The sequence below is a fragment of the Neopsephotus bourkii genome, unplaced genomic scaffold (assembly GCF_033783945.1).
Source record: "Neopsephotus bourkii isolate Nb327-2 ecotype Australia unplaced genomic scaffold, CSIRO-AGI_Nbou_v1 NB_1279, whole genome shotgun sequence".
NCBI lineage: Eukaryota > Metazoa > Chordata > Aves > Psittaciformes > Psittacidae > Neopsephotus > Neopsephotus bourkii.
The window spans coordinates 617293-639001 of NW_026901764.1; the positions used below are offsets into that span (position 1 = coordinate 617293).

The 21709-nt window shown below is 38.8% G+C and overlaps 1 long non-coding RNA gene across 1 annotated transcript; it reads left to right on the plus strand.

Moving 5' to 3' along the window:
* The first annotated feature begins 255 nt into the window (after window positions 1-255).
* Window positions 256-16665, plus strand: LOC133218643 (uncharacterized). The gene is made up of 3 exons (XR_009727222.1): window positions 256-1112; window positions 12060-12227; window positions 16459-16665. It is a non-coding gene; the product is annotated as an uncharacterized LOC133218643 (long non-coding RNA).
* The last annotated feature ends 5044 nt before the right edge of the window (window positions 16666-21709 follow it).

Here is a 21709-nt window from a genome sequence, read left to right on the forward strand (position 1 = left end):
TTTATGTGGGGGTTCCCTACTTCAGCAACTTGTTGCAGCAGTTCAGGTTTAGGGGAAGGGAAAACTTCCTCTATAAGAGGCCTTTCTGATTGTATCCATGCTTTTATGAAGTATACTTTCTTTATGTATATGAGAATAACTTCAACTGCAAGCAATCTTTCTGGATTTGTGGAATGAAAAAAGAGGGTGGATATAAAGATGGAATTTTAACAAAGTTTGTTAGCTAAATGTGTGAGTGAGAAATGCTTGGTTTGTATTTTTTTAAATAAGATATTTAACGAAGAAGTAGAACAACTCAAAACTAGTGTACTTTGTTATATTTAGAATCTTTGTTTTTTTTCTCTTGATCAAAATCCATGTGCCCATTTTTGACCATTTTCACCAAGGCTGTAAAACTATTTTTCAGAATGTCTATCTTGGTTTTAGAGGCAGTTATTTGTATGTTGCCTACTTTTAAGACAGTAGTCAGTCACATAAATTTAAAACTGTATATGAAGTCAATGACTCCTGGTTTTAGCTGGGATAGGGTTAATTTTCATCCTAGTAACTGGTACAGTGCTGTTTTGCATTTATATGAGAATAGTGTTCATAACACTGATGTTTTCAGTTGTTGCTAAGTAGTGTTAGTATACTAACTCAAGGACTTTTCAGCTTATGCGCTGCCAGTGAGAGGGCTGGAAGAGCCCAAAAAGCCAGGAGGGACATGGCCAGGGCAGCTGACCCAAACTGGACAAAGGGGCATTCCATACCATATGACATCATGCTCAGCATATGAACTTCGGGGGAAGGGACTGGCTGGGCCCTGGGGTTGAAGGCTGTGGTTAAACCACAAAAGTGATTACCAAAATAAAGGTGTTAAAAAAAAAAAATCAAAATAGAGATTTGAGCTTTAATCCATTTTACGGTTTTTAGATACCATATTTTTCTGTATATAGAATGACAAAAGGTTTGTGTTCTGATTTGCTTCAAGGGCTACTGCTTTCTGCTGGTATAAACATATGGTGGAGCATAGGTGTCAGAACTGAAATTTGGGTATAATGCGTATAAACCGAAAGTTCAGGTTTTGTGAAGAATTCTACCTTACAGCTGCTGTTTCCTGTTGTTGGAAAGAAGTCAGTGTGTCTTACTGCTATCAGTGTTACCTCATACTGTTGTTCTTTGGCTGCCAGTCTTAACATGGTATATTAAAATTTAAGAGCCCTGCTGTAGCCCAAAGTCTTCCTTCAAAGAGTAACATTTTATGGATTGCTTTAAAAACAAGTTTGGTATACAGATACAAATTTAAAATACAAGTTTTCATGTTCACCAGTGTTTTGATTTATGAGTGAATAGCTGCCCAGAGATGTGGAAATGCAGTATTCTGGTTTTTGGCTAAGAGGATGAGAAGAAAGCAGTGAGACCACAAGACTCATTGTGTGCTTCAGAGAAAAGATTATTTTTTTTTCCCCCAATTACTCAAAATTTGTTTTTGTCACACAAAAGTCAGATAGAATGAACTAGTAGCAGAAGAGTTAGTTACCCCTGAGCAGAGCGAAGTCTCAGAAGGAAAATTGGATCCAGATGGTTGTGGTGCTGATGACAGTCTTTTTGCTCTGTAAGAGGGGACAGGGAGATTCTTGAACAATAAAAATTGTCAAGCATATACAATGCCTGTGGTTTTGTATCCTTAGAATAGGTGTTTATACTTGTTTACATCTGTTCATGAAAATGACCTTCCATTTCAGTTGCAACATCTAAGCTTCTACAGAAAGAATCCTCTGCTGGCTGTTTGATTTAGTAGTGCAAATCTGGGTTTTCTTTAAGTTCATGATGTTTTTAATAAATGAGTATTGCAGGGAAGATGGTAATGAAATCTGTACATATGGGTATCAGCTTCTTGTCAGATCAAGTAGCAGATTTATTTATTTTTATGATACTAATGAGGTAGAAAATGGAGGATATGAAGTTTATGGGTACTTCTGTACAATTTATCTGAATGTAATCAATAAAAACAGTCGCTCCAGGAGATTCCTCTCTTAGACATGAAATTGAAAAGTGACTAAAGTCAACTGCAATGACTGAGAAATTTTTATTTACCCATGAAAAGATAGAGGAAAATTATTTATTCCCCCAAAACACAAATATTAGGGAAGGTAAAAAAAAATAAATAAATCCCTTGGAGATGGAAAATTTATTGTATTGAGTTATTTGTATAAATTCCTTCTTTTGAATGTTTTTCCTACTGTGTGTTTTGAAATTGACTTGAACTTGGCAATCCACTGACAGATTATTTTTTTTTAAAGCTATATTTTAAGATAAATGTTCATGAATCCTCTCAATGCTCCCGTAGAACTGCAGGAATTGATCCTTTTTCCCCTCCTAGAACTTAATGCTGGATGTGTATTACCTTACTACCTTGCAGGGTAATGTTGAAGGTCATTGATTAATTAACAATGGATTTATCCTTGAGTTTCCAAGCACTAGAAGTCCTTATCTTTGCAAGATATTTGATCTTAGTGACTTAGTTAAATCTGTGGTGTTGGTATACTCTTTAAGAGTGAATAAGAAACAGGTAAGTCTTTATTTCAGTTGCAGTAGTAGTGTATATTCTAAGGGCTGACCTCTGGGCAGTGAGGTTATGACACCTACATGAATGGAGACTAAAGTATGAAAATACTAAGGAAAGGTGACTAGGTAGTGTGTGGTGTGTGTATTTCAACTCTATGGGACTAAGCGGTTTTTCTTTTTTTTATGCCTCAGATCTGTAAAAGTATTTTTCTCTTAATATCTTCTGTTGGATTTGGCAGTCGTGTCATAGTGCGGCATAAAATGGGTGATTATCAGCTAGTGAAGGAGGTGAAGCATAGTTGCATCTGTCATTGTTAATGAAAGGTGTAAAAGTATGTTACCTTGCATTAGTTACTAAGGATAAGGAAAATATACATGAAAAATTGTTACTTCTCACTGTTCATCGTACTTAGACTGTGAACCTGAGCTTTATGAGCATTTACCATGGTTTGCATAGTACATCCATCAAAACTTGCAGGCCTCTGTTTCTAGATGCTGGTTGTGAATTCTGAGATATTCTCTCTTGTTCCCTAATGAAGTAATAGAGTTGGCACAAAAACTTCAAAATGCCAAATTACCTATTGTTTCAGTTTATGCTTACTTATCAGAAAACAAAAATCCTGTTTTTTTAACTAGTGAAATAGGACTTATCAGTGTGATGAGTAAAAATATTTATCTGTTCAATACGGGACATGTTAGTGTGCGTGTCATGCTTGTCAGACTTCAAGTGTGATCTTACAGTGTGGGCAAAGTATTGTCTCTTATACTAACATCATATGAGTAAATCAAAGTTTCATGTTAACTCTTACCTGGTTTCTGTGATTAGACCTGATGAATGTCAAATGAAAAAATTCCTACACATCTCTGAAACTGCTCTTTTGATGGCTGAAATCTTTTCTGTTGATTATCTTGCAGCTTCCTTAAATGTTGGCTTACTACTGAGTTTGAAGGGAAACGGTTCTACATTCTATGTGTTTCCAAAGTCTTGTGTGGTTCTAAACCTTTCATATTTCATGTTAAGCTCAGTCATGTCGTATATGTTTCTGCTGGTAAGTGACTGATCAATCTCTTTTTAAGTTAAAGTGTGTTTTAGTATGGCAGCAGTAGCATCCAACCTTATTGGATTTCTGAGGCAGCTATAGGGGAACATTCTGGCTTCTGATTAACATGAAACACAATGCTTTAGATATCTTTGGAGTTGCAAGTACTTCTTCAGTCCTGTCTTGAGAAAGCTGCAACTCTTTGTTCAATTACTCGATGAAAAGTGCTTGATTAATCAGCCTGAAAAGCTTGAAGGCAAAGAGATTTCTGGAAGAATTAGAGTTGATGCTGAAATATATACCATTGGACTGCTTTCTGAATCTTGTGTAAGTCCCTTCAAAAGTATTAGGTGTCAGTAGGATGGATAAGTTGCATCGAACTGACAACGTGGTTACTCCTGGCGCAAAATAATCGTGCCCAACAAAGAATACTTCAAACTTTGTTTTCAATCTCAGAAGCATAATAGGAAAGTTCAGTGAGGAAGTGTCAGGTTTATAGCCTGTGTTCGCTAAATACGTTTCTGACAAAATTTCTCACAAAAGCATTTTAATACGGTTTGTTACTCGGAGAGGCTATATCCACTGTAAATCCTTACAGAGTGGTCAGTAAAGTTGAAATAATTATAGCAACAAAAGTTTTTTTAATACTGGAATATGTTACAGATAGGAGGTTTTATAGAGGAGGAACGAACTTCATTACAAAAAAATGTCAGTCAAAATTAGATTAAGGATGTGTGGGTTTGACTACTTTGTGCCTTGTTAGTGAAACTTCTTCCGGTAAAAGTTTATGCATTTCTGAGACAAGAAGTACATAGGATTATAAAATATAGCTTTTTCTCTGAGGTGCCTGAGCATTCCCATGAAATCAAGTGTAAATAGAAATGTAGCCTTAGGGAAACAGCTATAGAGGAAATAATCATGTTTTTCTATGACTGGCAAATGAAGTTGCTAAGCCGCTGGCCATCATATTTGAAAAATCATGGCAGTCAGATGAAGTTCCTGATGACTGGAAAAAGGGAAATATAACCCCCATTTTCAAGAAGGAGAAATGGATGACCCGGGCAATTACAGAGCAGTCAGTCTCACCTCTGTGCCTGGCAAAATCTTGGAGCAGATTCTCCTGGAAGGCATGCTAAAGCACATGAAAATCAACAAGGTGCTTGGGGACAGCCAACATGGCTTCACCAAGGGGAAATCCTGCCTGACCAATTTGGTGGCCTTCTATGATGGGGCTACAGAACTGATGGACAGCGGTAGAGCAGTTGATGTCATCTCCCTGGATTTATGCAAAGCGTTTGACATTGTCCCACACGACATGCTTGTCTCTAAATTGGAGAGACATCAATTTGATGGATGGACCACTCGGTGGATAAAGAACTGGCTGGATGGCCGCACACAAAGAGTTGTGGTCAATGGCTCAATGTCTGGCTGGAGACCAGTAACGAGTGGTGTCCCTCAGGGATCGGTGTTGGGACCGGTTTTGTTTAACATCTTGGTCGCTGACATGGACAGTGGGATTGAGTGCGCCCTCAGCAAGTTTGTCGATGACACCAAGCTGTGTGGTTCAGTTGATACACTGGAGGGAAGGAATGCCATCCAGAGGGACCTTGACACACTTGTGAGGTGGGCTGATGCCAACCTCATGAAGTTTAACCATGCCAAGTGCAAGGTCCCGCACCTGGGTTGTAGCAATCCCAGGCACAGCTACAGGTTGGGCAGAGAAGAGATTCAGAGCAGCCCTGCGGAGAAGGACTTGGGTGTGCTGGTCGATGAGAACATGAACATGAGCCAGCTTCAGTGTGTGCTGGCAGCCCAGAAAGCCAACCATATCCTGGGCTGCATCAAGAGCAGCATGACCAGCAGGTCGAAGGAGGTGATCCTGCCCCTCTACTCTGCTCTCGTGAGACCTCACTTGGAGTATTGTGTGCAGTTCTGCTGTCCTCAACATAAAAAGGACATGGATCTGTTGGAACAAGTCCAGAGGAGGGCCACAAGGATGATCAGGGGACTGGAGCACCTCCCATATGAAGACAGGCTGAGAAAGTTGGGGCTGTTCAGCCTGGAGAAGAGAAGGCTGCGTGGAGACCTCATAGCAGCCTTCCAGAATCTGAAGGGGGCCTATAGGGATGCTGGGGATGGACTCTTCATTAGGGACTGTTGTGATAGGACAAGGGGTAATGGGTTAAAACTTAAACAGGGGAAGTTTGGATATAAGGAGGAAATTCTTTCCTGTTAGGGTGGTGAGGCACTGGAATAGGTTGCCCAGGGAGGTTGTGAATGCTCCATCCCTGGGAGTGTTCAAGGCCAGGTTGGACGAGGGGTTTAGAGCAAGGTGTCCCTGCCCATGGTGACAGTGTTGGAACTAGATGATCCTAGAAGGTCCTATAAGGTCCTTTCCAACCCTATCTATTCTATGATTCTATGTTATTGTTCTCATTTTTTTTTTTTTTTTTTTGTAATTTCCTGACAGGGATATTTAAAGCAATCATCTGTATGCAATGTTGGGTTGCTTTTTTGTTTTGATTTGGGTTTTGTTGGTTTGGTTTTGGTTGTTTGTTTTTTTGTTGGTTTTTTTTTGTTTGTTTGTTTTGTTTTGTTTGATTTGTTTTTGGTGTTTGTTTTTTTTTTTTTTCCCATGTAATGTATTTTTATCCCTTAAGACCGAAAGTAGCAATGCTCACTGTAAGTTCTGCTAGACTTCTCAATCTTTTGTGTTCAAGAAATCTCTTATTTAGTGAAAGTGGTGGTAATGCCGAGTTCTTCCCACAGAGTAACAGTTACAAGTTTAAGTGAAATTGAGGAAGGTTTCACTGTTAAGTGTAATAGTCACAAATGTCGCAAAAACCCAGTTTAGCCATGGAGCCTTTTAGTCTGATCTGAGTAACGTCGCTTTGCTCTGTTAATAAGATCTAATAGAGTTTGTTGTATTGAAGGCACTTTGCAAATCTCATTAAATGTTTTGCCATGATAAGCAAGTATTTTGCATGTTTTGTACAGTTTGTTTATGCTTTAGTTACATCAACTGGAGATTGTATTAATATTTGTCTTCTTTTTTTTTTACTATAATCATTGCTAATTGCTAGGATTACATCGCTAACAACTAAGCAATCATCTGTAACTTTATCGGTATCAGATATTTACAGTTCAGTGAATGAAAAATAAAGAGTGCTTTATGCAAATATTTTTATTAATTTCTGCTAATGTTATTGATGGCAGTCTGACACCAAGATAGTTGCTGTATCCCAATTAAAAAAAAAAAAAAGGGAAAAAAAAGTGAAACAACTGAAAGACATTTCTCATAAAACTAATTTCCAACTTGAATATCCAGTAGCATCCTCTTGCTTGAAACACTTTCTGCAAGTGTGCTCAGAAATGTGTATGTGAATTACCATTTCTTCACAGCAAATGTTGAAAAATGGGTTTTATAGTAACTAGTCAGATTTCCTTGTCCGTATGGACAATATTGTACTATACAAGATCTAACAGTTCGTATTTCAGTGTTCCTTGTTAAGTCTATTAATAGGCAATTGTGCTTTTACAGTTGATGTAAAAGCAAAGAGTAAGTCTTGAGGAAGTAAGACACATGCATAATTCTGCTGATAGTATTTAAAGTAACCTTTTGAATAGTCCAGATGCATTTGACTTGACTCATTGTGGTTAATTACTGTGTCGTGTGCTTCAAAGAATTCCGAATTTTAGCTTAGGAATTTTGTTTCTTAATAGAAAAATTGTTCTCCAAGAGTGGAAGAGAATAATCTGAGCTTCCGTGTACCACAGCTTTCTCATTCCTTTTTTTTTTTATTTTTCCAGTAATGTTTTGGTCATTTCTCAATCACTTAGAAATCTACAAAGCATTTCGGGAGGTTTTTTTGCTCGATGTTTACTTTGAAGTCTTAATGTGGTACCAGTGAGAGGTGATCTAAACATGACTACAGATTTGTAGATTGCTGTTGAAAATGCAGTTTGGTCTTAAGGGGAAAAAGAAGAAATTTAAAAGTGAGGCTTCTTCAGCCTCTTGCATTTAATTGTTTTTTTTTTTTTCCTCAGCTCCATATTTTTAAATATCACCCTGACCTCCAGCTGTGTATCCTCACTCACATAAGGAAAGCAGGGATTAGCTGTCTAAAGTGAAGCAGCACTGTATGTCTTTTCTGGTACCCATATATGTCTTTGAGTGATAATTATCAGAAAGCATAACTAGCCAAACAGAGTGTGACTTTAATCCTGGAAGTGCTCTAGTAATGGAGGAAGAGATGAATGTAGGTTGTTACAATAGCCTTGGGAATGAAAAAAAAGCACTTATGTTCATGTATCTCACCTTTTAACTTCAAGCTGCGGTGTGGGAAGAAGTGCTACCTTTACAGTGGCTCCTGTCTTCCTTCAAACCATTGTTTTCTCAGTTCAGAGAATATTTATACTACTGAAAGTTACTAGTGTAAGGTGATTTATTAGTTTTCCCTTTTGGCTTCCCTCCCCTCCCCCTGCCCCCTGACCATGTCAACTCATGTCCAGCTTTTTGGTAAAAAGTAAAAGGGCAGTGAGGGATGTATGAGTTTTCTGCATCTGTCTCACTGCCTTACCTGCTTGGAAAAAATCCTTAGAATTAAATGTTGATGCATGGAAGTGAGCCAGACATAACTGTCCCACTCAACAGGAACTGCAAGAACTCTTGCTTAATATTGTCTACATACTAGCAAGAAAACTTCTCCTTGCCAGTCTGGCAGATGATAAAGAACAAGCTTGTCTAAGGGGAGTTTCCACACTGTGCTGAGAAATGGAGAGATAAGGACAGTAGGATTATGCTGTCCCAGATACCTGAGACTCATTATCTAGAACTTTTTTGTATGTCTCTGGACAGTATGACATGTGCCATGGGGAAAACACTGGGGAAAATGAGGTCTGTGCAGCTGCTGCTCTCAAGTCATTCAGTTTACTAATCCTTTGAAAGCAGACCTCACAACTGGATGCACTGACTTATTTCTCTAGGTTCTTCTCTGTGCATTCGTAAGTCAGAAGACAGACAGGTTTTACCAATGTGACCTAACTGGCCAGGGGTTAGTCCTCTGTAATGCAGTTCTTCAGGTGACAGGTAGTGGTTACCAAAGGATGTTGTGAGACACTTCAAAATTTCCACATTACTCTAAAGAAAAGATCTCTCTAACTACCTGCACACCTTGAAGGAGCAAGTATTTACTGTTAAGATTTTGAAACTGTGCTTTTATAACCCATACTTTGTAAGAACTCATTTTACAATAACTACAGGACTGACTTTGGTCCTTTTTACGGTAACTCGTATTCTGTTCAGTGATAAAGGCTTTTTAAAATTCAACAATCATATTTTCAAGCATGAAGTTGCTTATTAGTTCTAAGAGAAAATAAATGAGCATATGTGTGCATGCAGTGATGAGTATAGGAACTTAGATGCCACCATATGGAAACAGAGAAATTCCTGTTTCTGGAAAGTTGGATTTTTCTTACTGAAACTGACTCCCTTTTGCAGAAACAGCTGGTAAACCAGATGCTGGTACGGCAGACTTCCAGCATGTACTTAGGCTGTGGAGTGGTCTTGCTGGATCTCACAATCTCCAGCTTCAAGACTTGGTATCTTGGCCAAAGAATCTTGAGAAATGTCTCTCACTCTTTCTGCCTCAGAGTTTGCCTTGAAAAACAGAAAGGAGCATTAAAAGCTTGCAGTGTTTATTGGTTCTGGTAAAGGAGAGCAAGGGAAATTTGAAATAAGGTGGTAAAACCCAAGTAGGAATAATAATGGAAAAGCCTAAGAAATAATAGATATAGAAATAATTAGCTGTTTCTTTCTGTTCTGGTTTGTTTTTTTTTCCTTTCCCCAGAAGGGGGAGAAGTTGGATTAAAGGTCCTTCTTTTGGTGATCAGGAGATGATCATGACATGCTTGTGATGTGGGCTGATGCCAGCGTCATGAAGTTTAACCATGCCAAGTGCAAGGTCCTGCACCTGGGTCGGAGCAATCCCAGGCACAGCTACAGGTTGGTCAAAGAAGAGATTCAGAGCAGCCATGCAGAGAAGGACTTGGGGGTGCTGGTTGATGAGAAAATGAACATGAGCCAGCAGTGTGCACTTGCAGCCCAGAAAGCCAACCATATCCTGGGCTGCATCAAGAGGAGCGTGACCAGCAGGTCGAAGGAGGTGATCTTGCCCCTTTACTCTGCTCTTGTGAGACCTCACCTGGAGTATTGTGTGCAGTTCTGGTGTCCTCAACATAAAAAGGACATGGATCTGTTGGAACAAGTCCAGAGGAGGGCCACAAGGATGATCAGGGGACTGGAGCACCTCCCATATGAAGATAGGCTGAGAAAGTTGGGGCTCTTCAGCCTGGAGAAGAGAAGGCTGCGTGGAGACCTCATAGCAGCCTTCCAGAATCTGAAGGGGGCCTATAGGGATGCTGGGGATGGACTCTTCATTAGGGACTGTAGTGATAGGGCAAGGGGTAATGGGTTAAAACTTAAACAGGGGAAGTTTAGGTTGGATATAAGGAGGAAATTCTTTCCTGTTAGGGTGGTGAGGCACTGGAATAGGTTGCCCAGGGAGGTTGTGAATGCTCCACCCCTGGCAGTGTTCAAGGCCAGGTTGGACGAGGCCTTGGGTGATATGGTTTAGAGCGAGGTGTCCCTGCCCATGGCAGGGGGCTTGGAACTTGATGATCTTAAGGTCCTTTCCAACCCTAACTATTCTATGATTCTATGATTCTATGACAATCTAACTGTAAAATTGCAAGCAAAGTCTTTGTGTTGAGTGTTTTGAGGCAAAGGTTTGCTGCTCTTTAGAGCTGCTAGGATATGACCCTTCAGTTCAATACATGGCATGTTGAAATAACCATGTGGGCTTTTCACATGTGTGCATATGTTTATACGAAATCTTGAGTCTGAATTTCCTGAAATATTTTGCAGCCAGGTGTTTTGCTCAAGACAGTTTTTTGTTCATAGTAACAGAAGAGCTATTTCTTCAAAGTAAATTTGACAGATTAGTAATAATATTTACAAATGCTAATCCCTGTGATAGTTATTTTTCTTATGGAGTACAGCAGTCCCTTTTGGATGTAGCTAGACCTATTCATGTTTCACTGTGCTGTTTCTTTAAGAAGCTTTTCAATATATACAGCCTCTTCTTAGTACATTATTTTTCTTTCTTCTACCATGTTGAGCATCATATAACCTAAGTTTGAATCTAGGGAATGTTGAATCTGGCCTTTAGCTTTGACTCTTCAAAATCCATTCTTCAGTTTTACGTCAGACAGTTCCTTATTTGAAGTATGCTATTACGTGGATGACTTCAGTTGTTTAAGAAAGTTAATTCTGTTGGCATTTGCTGCTGCTGTTTTTGTGAAATTCATAATATTAAGTAATAAAGAATCTAAACCTCTTAGTGTGTTTGAAACATGTAAGTGTCAGACACGACAATAAAAACATCAGTGAATTCCGTGAGCAGCAAGAAATTTAGCCTGAGGAAGTAACGATAGATAATGCTGTGGTATGTGAATCATGACCCACTAAATGTGATTCACTTATTTGACTCAGAATAAATCATTGATTAAACATAAAATGATCTTCCTGACATTGTAAAATGCATGGAGATGTCCAGTAAAAATAGCCAACAGATTTGGTTCTGCCTGGGGAGTCTGTTCAGTAGTTGCTTAACTGAAGGTATTTCAGTTGTTCATGAAATTTCCCATAAGAATTTAATTATAAATTCCTGGTCATAAGGAATGTTTAATAGTTCAGATACCAGAAAAGCTTGATCAATTAAAGCAAGGCAAAGTACTGAAGCAAGTCATTGAGAGCAGAAGAAACATTTCTGAATTTCAAATTTCTTGTAGTGTGACACTCTTTTCTCCTCAAATTTTTTCATTATAGGAAGCATTCTGGATCAGAAACGTGTTATGCAAACTCTGTAGCCAAAGTTATTTGAAAATTGAATCTTACAACTGAAGAGAAAAAAATTAAACGAATAGTTTGAGTTTAAAGTTATAGTCATTGCTTTATGTTTTAAGAAGGATATATTTTCACTTTGAGATCATTTCACTATATACATTTAAATTAATGCATTTGACTTGTTGTTGCACAACAGACATGGAAAATAATGTGACAAATGAAGAGGGGAAAATGCTGTATCTATGTTCAATGCCTAAAGGAAACTTTCATTCTTCATCCCACTTTTTCCCCGTATCTCTGTTTTAACAGTAGGCTTAAATTTATGAAGATTCCTGAACCTCTTTCGGTTTCAGTTTATGCAGGATACACAATAAAGCCTCTGGCAGTTTGGACTCAAAAAGTCCCACCTTGTGAAATCTCTCTTCTTGCTCTCCTGTTGCTACAGTTAAGATCCCTGTATTGCAGCCATGCCCATGCCTGGCTGTGTACCCCATTAGTCCAGACCCTAGCTCTGACCCACAGGCTTTACTTTCTGGATTGACTTCAGACCTGTCTCAATGCTGCAGGCTTTCTTGGTGATCACTGCTTGTGCCTGATCCTGGTTGCTGTCTGCACATCTGATTGTGAGCCCCTACCTGCTGGTTCAGCTTCTTGGCTTAACCTTGGACCTTCATCATATCCTGCAGTCTGAGCCTGGCTCCTGTCACTGGATCTGCTCTGCTCACCTTTGTCAGGTATGGTGGGTCTGCACTGCTGTTTGAGGGGACACTGTCCTGCCTGCCTCCCTGTTAGCCCAGCTTATCCTCTCAGGTAAGAACAGTCTGCCCTCTGTGCTCCCTGTCTGTGTACTGCTTTGTACCATGCATTGATCAGGCTACAAGGCTGTAACAGCCTACTGCCTTGACCTAGGTAAAACTAAAATATATTGAATACAATCAAAATCACAGCTGTGTCCAGGACTTGGTGTTTCTTTTTAATCAAATTTAAATAAATAAATCTGTGCTCATCAAATAAGTTCTCAAAGAATCCTCAGGTTATGTATGGGGTTTATATGCATAATTGCACTGCTTTCTGAAAGCACTGCACTGCACTTAGTATTTTGTCTGTTAGCTATTTTTCATCTCAATCAGTCATTCTGGTTCTCTGCAGCTTAATGTGCTTCTAGATTTTGATTTTCCTCTACTCCCTTCACTTAGTGCTGTACTTCTCATACTCCAACTCAATCAGACTCAGTGATGCTAAAGAGACTGTTCAGTGCTCACACTGCACTTCAGATGTTGCTTTTTCTAGCTTCTGCCTTTCTCCTACCTGGCAATCCTAAGGTGTAGTTAACATATCCTTACTGTGAAAGCAATCCTCAGTAACTTTTATAGCAGAACTGTCCCAGTGACAAAATATTAAATTTAAACTTCTAATAATATCCTGCTAGTGCTACCTTCTTTGTGTATCACCTTTACATGCATAAACCCCTTCCGTATGTAGGAAAGTCTAACTCCATGTGTTAATTTATTATTTTGTCAGGTACCAAATGGGATATAAAATGCCAATGATATTTTGTATTTTGTTTAAAAAATATTTTTATGAAATTTTACAGTAAAATAAAGTCAAAGACAGGAGATAAAGTTTGGCTGTTTCAGAAATACTATTTCGTTTGTTCAGTATAGGATGCTATAATCTATGGTTAGCTTTGGAGGCCTGGCCCCAAACAGTGTTTGTGTGAGGGAAAGGAGAGGGAGGAAAAAGAATAAATGTTTTCCCTGGAAATGATGCAGTAGTATCCAAATTCTGTGCAGCTGGAAATTTGGTTCAGTGCTTTGAAGTGGGATGAGACACTTCCAGTAGATTGTTATCCTTTCTGGATTTCATGAATCACTCAAAGCTGCCTGCTGTGCCATCTGCTAATAGTTTGAAGCCACCAAAACCACATCAGCAGTATTGTTTGGGTTGCTTAACAGAAGTGTGACTAAGTGTGCCTGGAGCTCAACATAAACTCAGGATACCAAAATTGGTAAAAGCTGTGACCACCTAAGAGGAAGCCAGGTGTGATTGAAAAGGCTTAGTCCATTGCAGAAATTGAATGCTCTCCTGCTTTAAGGAAAAGTTAGCAATGCTGTATACAAGATGGAGCTGGAATTGGAACTTGGAGAGTTTATGGAAAACTGGAAACAAAAGGCTGAGAAATGGAGCTCAATACTAGCAAAGAGTACTCAGACTGACAAAAGCACGAAAAATGGCTTTTTCTATCACACAGACAACTGGCATCTTCTGCAGAAATGGAAAAAAATGACAAAGGCAAGAATTTATATAGTGCTACAGCTACTTATTTTTATCTTAGATGGAGCTATATAGTAGTAATATTTGTGCAGTATTTGCATCAGGATAATTGCATCATATGTTCTGCCATAGTTCTTTCCAAAACAAATGAGTACAATGACATACACAAGCAAGAAGCAAGTTAGATAGTACCATAAAAGAAAATGCCCTGAGGCTCTTGTTCTCGTAAATCTGGGGGAGGGATTGGAAAGTTTATAATGAAGGGGGAAGAAACACTTTTAAATATGCTTTGGTTGGATGGGAGAGCAAGAGGAATGAAGAACCCTGTTTTTTTGTTGTAAGGAAATAGCAATTGTTCATTATTCTGAACTCTCACCTCAATTTTTGGTAATACTAATGTCTCAGAAATTATGATTTTTTTATTTGTTTTTTTTTATTGACAGATCCAGATGGCTTCTGCTATACAGAGTTATCAAACTTCCTCTTGTGCCTGTATTCATACATTACTGTAGGTGGTAGTTGGAGATATGCATGGGTATGCAAAGCCATTCATGTATCCTCTTTGTTGATGATAGCTTCTCTTTCTTTGCAGAGCTAAATTCAGCGACTTCTATCTAGCACATGGTTTACTGCATACACAATGTACAGGAGATAAAGTTTATAGTTCTCAAAAGCTGTAAAATCTTAATGACTTCATTCCCAGCAGACACAGTGGGTACATTGTATGCTTCAGGTTCTACTTTAGGTAACCTGAATTTACAGTCCTTGTATCTTGGTAAATATAATCCTTTGCTATATAGCAAAAGGCTAGCTCTAAAGATAGTAATCTTCGCTGTGATGAGCCCAAAGTCCAGATCTTTGTTCTGGTATAAAGGTTTGTTTTGTCCATATAAAATCATTATATACTTCACTTTCCCAACTCCCATCCCCCCCCAAAATTTAGAAATATAATTAATTTCTTAGATGTCATCACAACCTATTTGAAACTTTTTTCTTACTGTAAGAAACATTATTTTTTCCCTGCATTTGATTTTTTTCCCAGTTCTGCAAATATTTATGTGTATATGAAGAGTCCTAATAAAGTCTTATTTCTCATGTAAATAATTAATGTAAACATGAATTTATGCCTCCATATAATAGTTATATACTTGATTAGTTCACTGTCTTGAGTAACTGCTTGCTGTATTTCTAAACATTTTTCAGATATGAGATCCTAGTGTCTAACTGAAGCACATGAGAAATACCTCCAATATTTTCTTTCATGCTTTAAGTAAAACTAAGTTCAGAACAGCTCTGAGGGAGTGATGAAATAAAAGTTAGATGTTTAATTTAGATTGGGCTTTAGTCCATATTGTTCTTAGTCCATTATCTTTAAAAGGTTTTATGCTTTACTGCTCTTTTGTGTATTTACAAACTTGGTAAGCACTCAGTGTTTGAAGTTGCCCTTATTTTTCTGCTAACACATGTATTGAACAGTTAAGTAAAAAACCTACAGTGTTCCTGTTTTTCATTTTTACCAAAATTTGCCTTTATTTTTGTTACTTATGTAATTGCTTTCCTGACCTTTTTTCTTTTGCAACACATGAAAATGATATATTTTTCTTGACCGAGTTTGTGATGTAAAGGCGTCAAAGGAAAGGAGAAAGTTTATGGAAAGAAAACAGAAAACAGATGCAAAAGCTACTTTGAAATTACAAAATATTAAACTAGTCTGCTTTGCATGAAGTATTAATCCAGGCCTAATGTATGTATTTGTATTTTTATCTTAGAAGGCAAAGCATAATGTATTTTTAAACTTGAAAACCTCATTTTTTTTACTACTATGTAGAAGTGGAAAACAAAGGTAATTTTTTCAGTGACAGTTTCGTCTCTTTATCCAGCTTCCTCAATTGACTTTGGAAATGTTGGAAGTATTCAGGCATATTTTTACTTTTAAGTGTGTGATGTACCACATACATGGCTAGTATATACAGAATTAATAAAGCATAAACACCAGTCAGGCTGGTATTTGCTTTGCTGTTAATATTATTTCAGGATTTACAAATAGCCAAACTCTTTTTGTAGGTCAAGGATACAACATGTAAGACCGAGTCAAAGTTGGACATGCCTTTCTTTGGAAGCTACAGTTAGTGCTGATAGGTGTCAGCTAGTTTTACTGACTGATTCTTTTTATCTTTTAGACTACATCATAGGCTTAGTGAGTCTGACATATCCAGAAAGGCTCCCGACACTGATAAGAGAAGAGTCTAGTCAGAATTCAGTCAGCTGAGATATTTTATTTTCCAAGATAACGCATATCAGGAACTTGGAGGATGAGCTTGCTGCAGAGATGAGACTCCACTTTCTACCTAAGCTAGACAGGGGGAGCACCAAGTCTGCATATTGCCCTGAACTGGAGCCACTTCTGTTTTACAAGTACGTTCGAAATACTGTCGTCAGTGAATATTTTGTCTTAAACTCTGAGAAAACAGATAGCATGGGATCCTCTCTAGCTGTTTGCTTTTCATGTTTTCAGGCTGTATTTATATAGCCTAAGTTGCCTACAGTATAACTGTGATTTATTATGGTTAATTAGAGTAAAAATGCAGAAAATGCAGCCAGCAGAGGCTGGTGTAGAAAGGTCTTTGCTGCTTACAGATTGGACAGTGTTTATGCAATCTTATTTTATTCTTACTTTCTGACTTTATCTAGGTTAAGGTGCATCTGATCCTGCTGTTATGTTACACCCAGGGGCATCACTGTGGGAAAAGGAGAGGATTTCTGCTTTCTCCCATGTGGAATGCCTTAACCATGACTAGTTATGGAGCAAGTAAGCACTATTACTGCTCTTTTCCTCTGCACTTCTTTAAAAGTGTGGATCCTGTCCTTTCTTGGAAAGGAAAGTTGTAGGAACATGTAATGTGTTCATCAGGTGTGCACTGGACTCTACACAGGATGTCACCCTCATATTCTCCTGAGTTAAGTGTCCTGTGTTGACAGAGGATAGGGCGTGAGGGTTTACATTGCGTTTTTGCTATAGGCCACTTGTAGGAGCCTCTTTCTTCCTGGCTGTTTTGGATACTAAGTTCTCCCACAGTGTTGTAGTAAACAACACTTTACTGGAGTTCAGAGACCATCTGACTGAAAGATACATATTTAAATTCCCAGACACTTTAACGGAGTTGGTTGCCAAGTACTTCTGTGAAAATCTTTGCCCTCAGCCACTTCTAATGCCTTCTACAGCAACATATACTTTATATGAAACGGTACTTTTGGAACTATATCTTTGTACTAACAGCAGTGAGGAGAATCAATGTGCACAGCGTGTCAACAAATGAATGGGTATGCATGATGCAGGGACTATGCTCAATTACTTCTTGGTCTCCGCTGGCTTCTTGGCTTAATATTTTCATTCCCAGTTGCAGTAAAGCACTGCTGTAGCATGTTGGATTTGTTTGTTCTGTGCTGTTTCCTTTAGCAAAGGTCTGAGTATGATAGATGAGGCTGAATAGTATATATAATTGGATTGTAATTTACAAAGTTTAACATGATTTGGCTTTCAGCATGCAACAAAAAATTGGCTTTTTAATACAATTTTAATACAATTCAAGCAATTAGTTTGTATCTTTATCTTAAGTCCTTGGCACTTACTACTTGTTAAAGAGAGCAGTGATGTCTATAGTTAAAACACTGTCTAAATTGTGAACAGGACTGAAAAAAATAATTGTAGCAGCATCCCATTTTGGCTCAAGACTTGCAGCTATTGACTTTCTGGTTTTGTTTGGGTTTTCAGTAGCATTCTCTCTGTAATATTTATTATTGTTACTACTATCATTATCATTATTGTCACTATTATTTGGAGATATATATATATGACCTCCATGATCAGGCATATTGTGTTTTATATTCTGAAGTAATCATGTTAGTGTTTTCACATGTATAAGAGAAAGTTGTCCTAAAATTATTAATACCAGTGTCTCAGCATTTTGAATTTTTTTTTCTCAATAACATTTTATTTGATTTAAAATCCTACATGAATAATGATATGATTTTTATATGTTATCACTTATAAAAGATGCTTCTCCACACCAACACCCTACCCTCCCCCGCAAGAAAAAAGTATAGTCTCTTAGCAAGGTAAGATATCCACTATCACAGAAACATGTCATAGAATCATAGAATAGATAGGGTTGGAAAGGACCTTAAGATCATCAAGTTCCAACCCCCCTGTCATGGGCACGGACACCTCACTCTAAACCATATCACCCAAGGCCTCGTCCAACCTGGCCTTGAACACTGCCAGGGATGGAGCATTCACAGTCTCCTTGGGCAACCTATTCCAGTGCCTCACCACCCTAACAGGAAAGAATTTCCTCCTTATATCCAATCGAAACATCCCCTGTTTAAGTTTTAACCCATTACCCCTTGTCCTGTCACTACAGTCCCTAATGAAGAATCCATCCCTAGCATTCCTATAGGCCCCCTTCAGATACGGGAAGGCTGCTATGAGGTCTCCACGCAGCCTTCTCTTCTCCAGGCTGAACAGCCCCAACTTTCTCAGCCTATCTCCATATGGGAGGTGCTCCAGTCCCCTGATCATCCTTGTGGCCCTCCTCTGGACTTGTTCCAACAGATCCGTGTCCTTTTTATGTTGAGGACACCAGAACTGCACACAATACTTCAAGTGAGGTCTCACGAGATCAGAGTAGAGGGGCAGGATCACCTCCTTCGACCTCCTGGTCACGCTCCTTTTGATGCAGCCCAGGATATGGTTGGCTTTCTGGACTGCAAGCGCACACTGAGCCTGGCTCATGTTCATGTTCTCATCGACCAGCCCCCAAGTCCTTCTCCGCAGGGCTGCTCTGAATCTCTTCTCTGCCCAACCTGTAGCTGTGCCTGGGATTGCTACAACCCAGCTGTAGGACCTTGCACTTGGCATGGTTAAACTTCATGAGGTTGGCATCAGCCCACCTCACAAGCGTGTCGAGATCCCTCTGGATGGCATTCCTTCCCTCCAGTGTATCAACCGAACCACACAGCTCGGTGTCATTGGCAAATTTACTAAGGGCGCACTCAATCCCACTGTCCATGCCAGCGACAAAGATGTTAAACAAAACCGGTCCCAACACCGATCCCTGAGGTACACCACTCGTTACTGGTCTCCAGCCGGACATTGAGCCATTGACCACAACTCTTTGTGTGCGGCCATCCAGCCAATTCTTTATCCACCGAGTGGTCCATCCATCAAATTGATGTCTCTCCAATCTAGAGACAAGGATGTCATATGGGACAGTGTCGAACGCTTTACACAAGTCCAGGTAGATGACATCAACTGCTCTACCCTTGTCCATCAGTTCTGTAGCCCCATCATAGAAGGCCACCAAATTGGTCAGGCAGGATTTCCCCTTAGTGAAGCCATGCTGGCTGTCACCAAGCACCTTGTTGACTTTCATGTGCCTTAGCATGCCTTCCAGGAGAATCTGCTCCAAGATTTTGCCAGGCACAGAGGTGAGACTGACTGGTCTGTAATTGCCCGGGTCATCCATTTTCCCCTTCTTGAAAATGGGGGTTATATTTCCCTTTTTCCAGTGATCAGGAACTTCACCTGACTGCCATGATTTTTCAAATATGATGGCCAGTGTCTTAGCGACTTCATTTGCCAGTTACATTCAGTCACCTCATTAAGTTTCACAATGTCCATTCTGGTTTTGTGCCTTTTTATGTCCAGAAGACATGAAGAACTTTCACTGTTTCAGCTCTTTTGAACAGAACAATGTCTTCTAGTAAAATTTTAAGTGTAATATCCTATTTGTATTGGTATGCATAGTGCACAGGGTATTTTGATAGTTTCCTGTGCAAAATAACATTCCTTTTGTAAAGTTTGGTTGTGGAGACAGAGAACTACAAAAGTTTCAAATGCTGTTCATGGACTTCACACTAACATGTGCTCTGGACTAATAGGAAACAAAAGTTTAGCCACAATAGCCTGAAGTATAGATGCTGCTGCTGAAATGGAAGACACTTAAACCTTAATGCATCAAGCAAAAAACCTTTACAATAATCTTGATTTCATTTCAGCAATAGAATATTATTCCTGAATCTATAAAACATTTCAATTTGATAGTATCAGCTTTTTCTGAAGAGATGATTCTGGAAGGAATATTTTTCTTTTAAAGCTTAGTTTGAATAGGTACATTCGAAAGGAATCCTTAGACTCTAGCTGATAGTGCAGTGAAGCTTCTGAAAAGCTCCAGTTATGGTGCAACAGATATGATAAAAAGATATGGTATAAAGCAAAAAAAAAAAAAAAAATACAGAAGTGTAAGAATCTCTGATGGCACTAGGTAGCTTATGGCCTCTGCAATCTGTGACACTAAATCAGCTTGCAGCAGCACCAGTTCCCATGTACTGAAGTAATTGTGGGAATGAAATTTAATGAGGTTCCTGAAAGCAAAATGTTTTAGCATTTGTGGTTGTTTTTTCTTTCCTCCCCCACAATTTTGTATCAACAAGTTCAGACAGTGCAGAAGCAGTTCTGATATGTATGAGTATTGCATATCCCTACATGTATCTGTAGGTGTGTTTGTTTTGTTTTGACTGTTGTGTGCTTGTATAGCAATATTAGTTGACGTCTGTTAAGCTCCAGGTGCATAAAGACAAAGAAGGCTGCAGACATGCTCCCTTCTCTTTTTCTATCCTTAGTTTTGATCTTGAAAAAAAATAAATCAAACTTAAAATTTTAAAACTTAAACCATTTGATTTATGGTATAAAATGTCAGAAAGAAGAAACAAACAAAAGAACAAGGGGATCTCCTCGTGCCTCTTTCTGTCATCCCAAATGTCGTTTAAAAACCTAAAAGTGCTACTTGAAGTATTGCCAAGTTATCCTACTTCAAAAGGGTGCTCAGGATTTATAGTATTAGTTCCACAGAAACCTAGTCTGTGTCTGGTTTTTTGGTGTTTGGTTTTTGTTTGTTTGTTTGGGGTTTTTTTTTATACTGGCTTCATTTAGTCACTGAGAATCTTTTCTATGTATACAGTGCATTTAGATACAGAAACCTTATGCTTATGTTGGGCACACCTCCCATTCTGGTACAACTTTTTGACTTTTTTGTTTGTTTTTAAGCAGTGCTAGAGCAGAACTTCAAATGTAACTAGTGTCTGTGTTCTTCTAATGAGCTGCTACAAACTGCTTCTAACTCAGAAATACCCATCCTCAGCCTGCTCTTTCGGAGCTAGCCCTAATAGACCATGGGTTTGCAGTTCTTCACTTTAAAAGAAAATATCTCCCGTTAAATCTCTTTCATGAGACTCAGTACACCATGACCTGAAGCAAATGTATTTGTTATTTCATAATATGGTCTGGCTGGTGGGAGAGTAAGCCTGAGCAAAGGGAGGTGTGTGTCTTGCAAAAGTAACTGTAACCTATTTTTATTGAGTTCCAGTCTTTTTCATACTGTCAGATAGAAACCCTTATAAATAGAGCTTGCACAGATTCTGACATACTTTACTTACAATGTGGCTATCAGAACTGTTGTCCTTTACTCCAAAATTTATTCTACTGAACTTCACAGAACTGAGTAGATTGGATGAATTCAACAACTCATGAAAAATTGGGTCAAGTATCTTTTTATGCATGAGAACAGGAAGCATTTTGTGAATTACTACCTTTGCCTTTCAGGCAGCTGCAGTATTGCACCTAGGGCATCTCTGGGAAACTTATATCTTACTGTTGGCAAAGGTGGTTTGTCGACTGCTCAGCAGCAAACCAAGTGAGAAGTCCCGGCATAAATAATAATGGCAGATCTGATTATATAGGGGGTGAAGTTACTGAGTGATGTTCTGTCCGCAAAATACATGTCTGACTTTTCTTTGTTGCATCAGAGGCATACAGTCTTTCAAATACAGACCTCCAGGTTGGGTTTTGCAGCATGGGGCTTCTGTGACGCCTGGTGACAGTGAG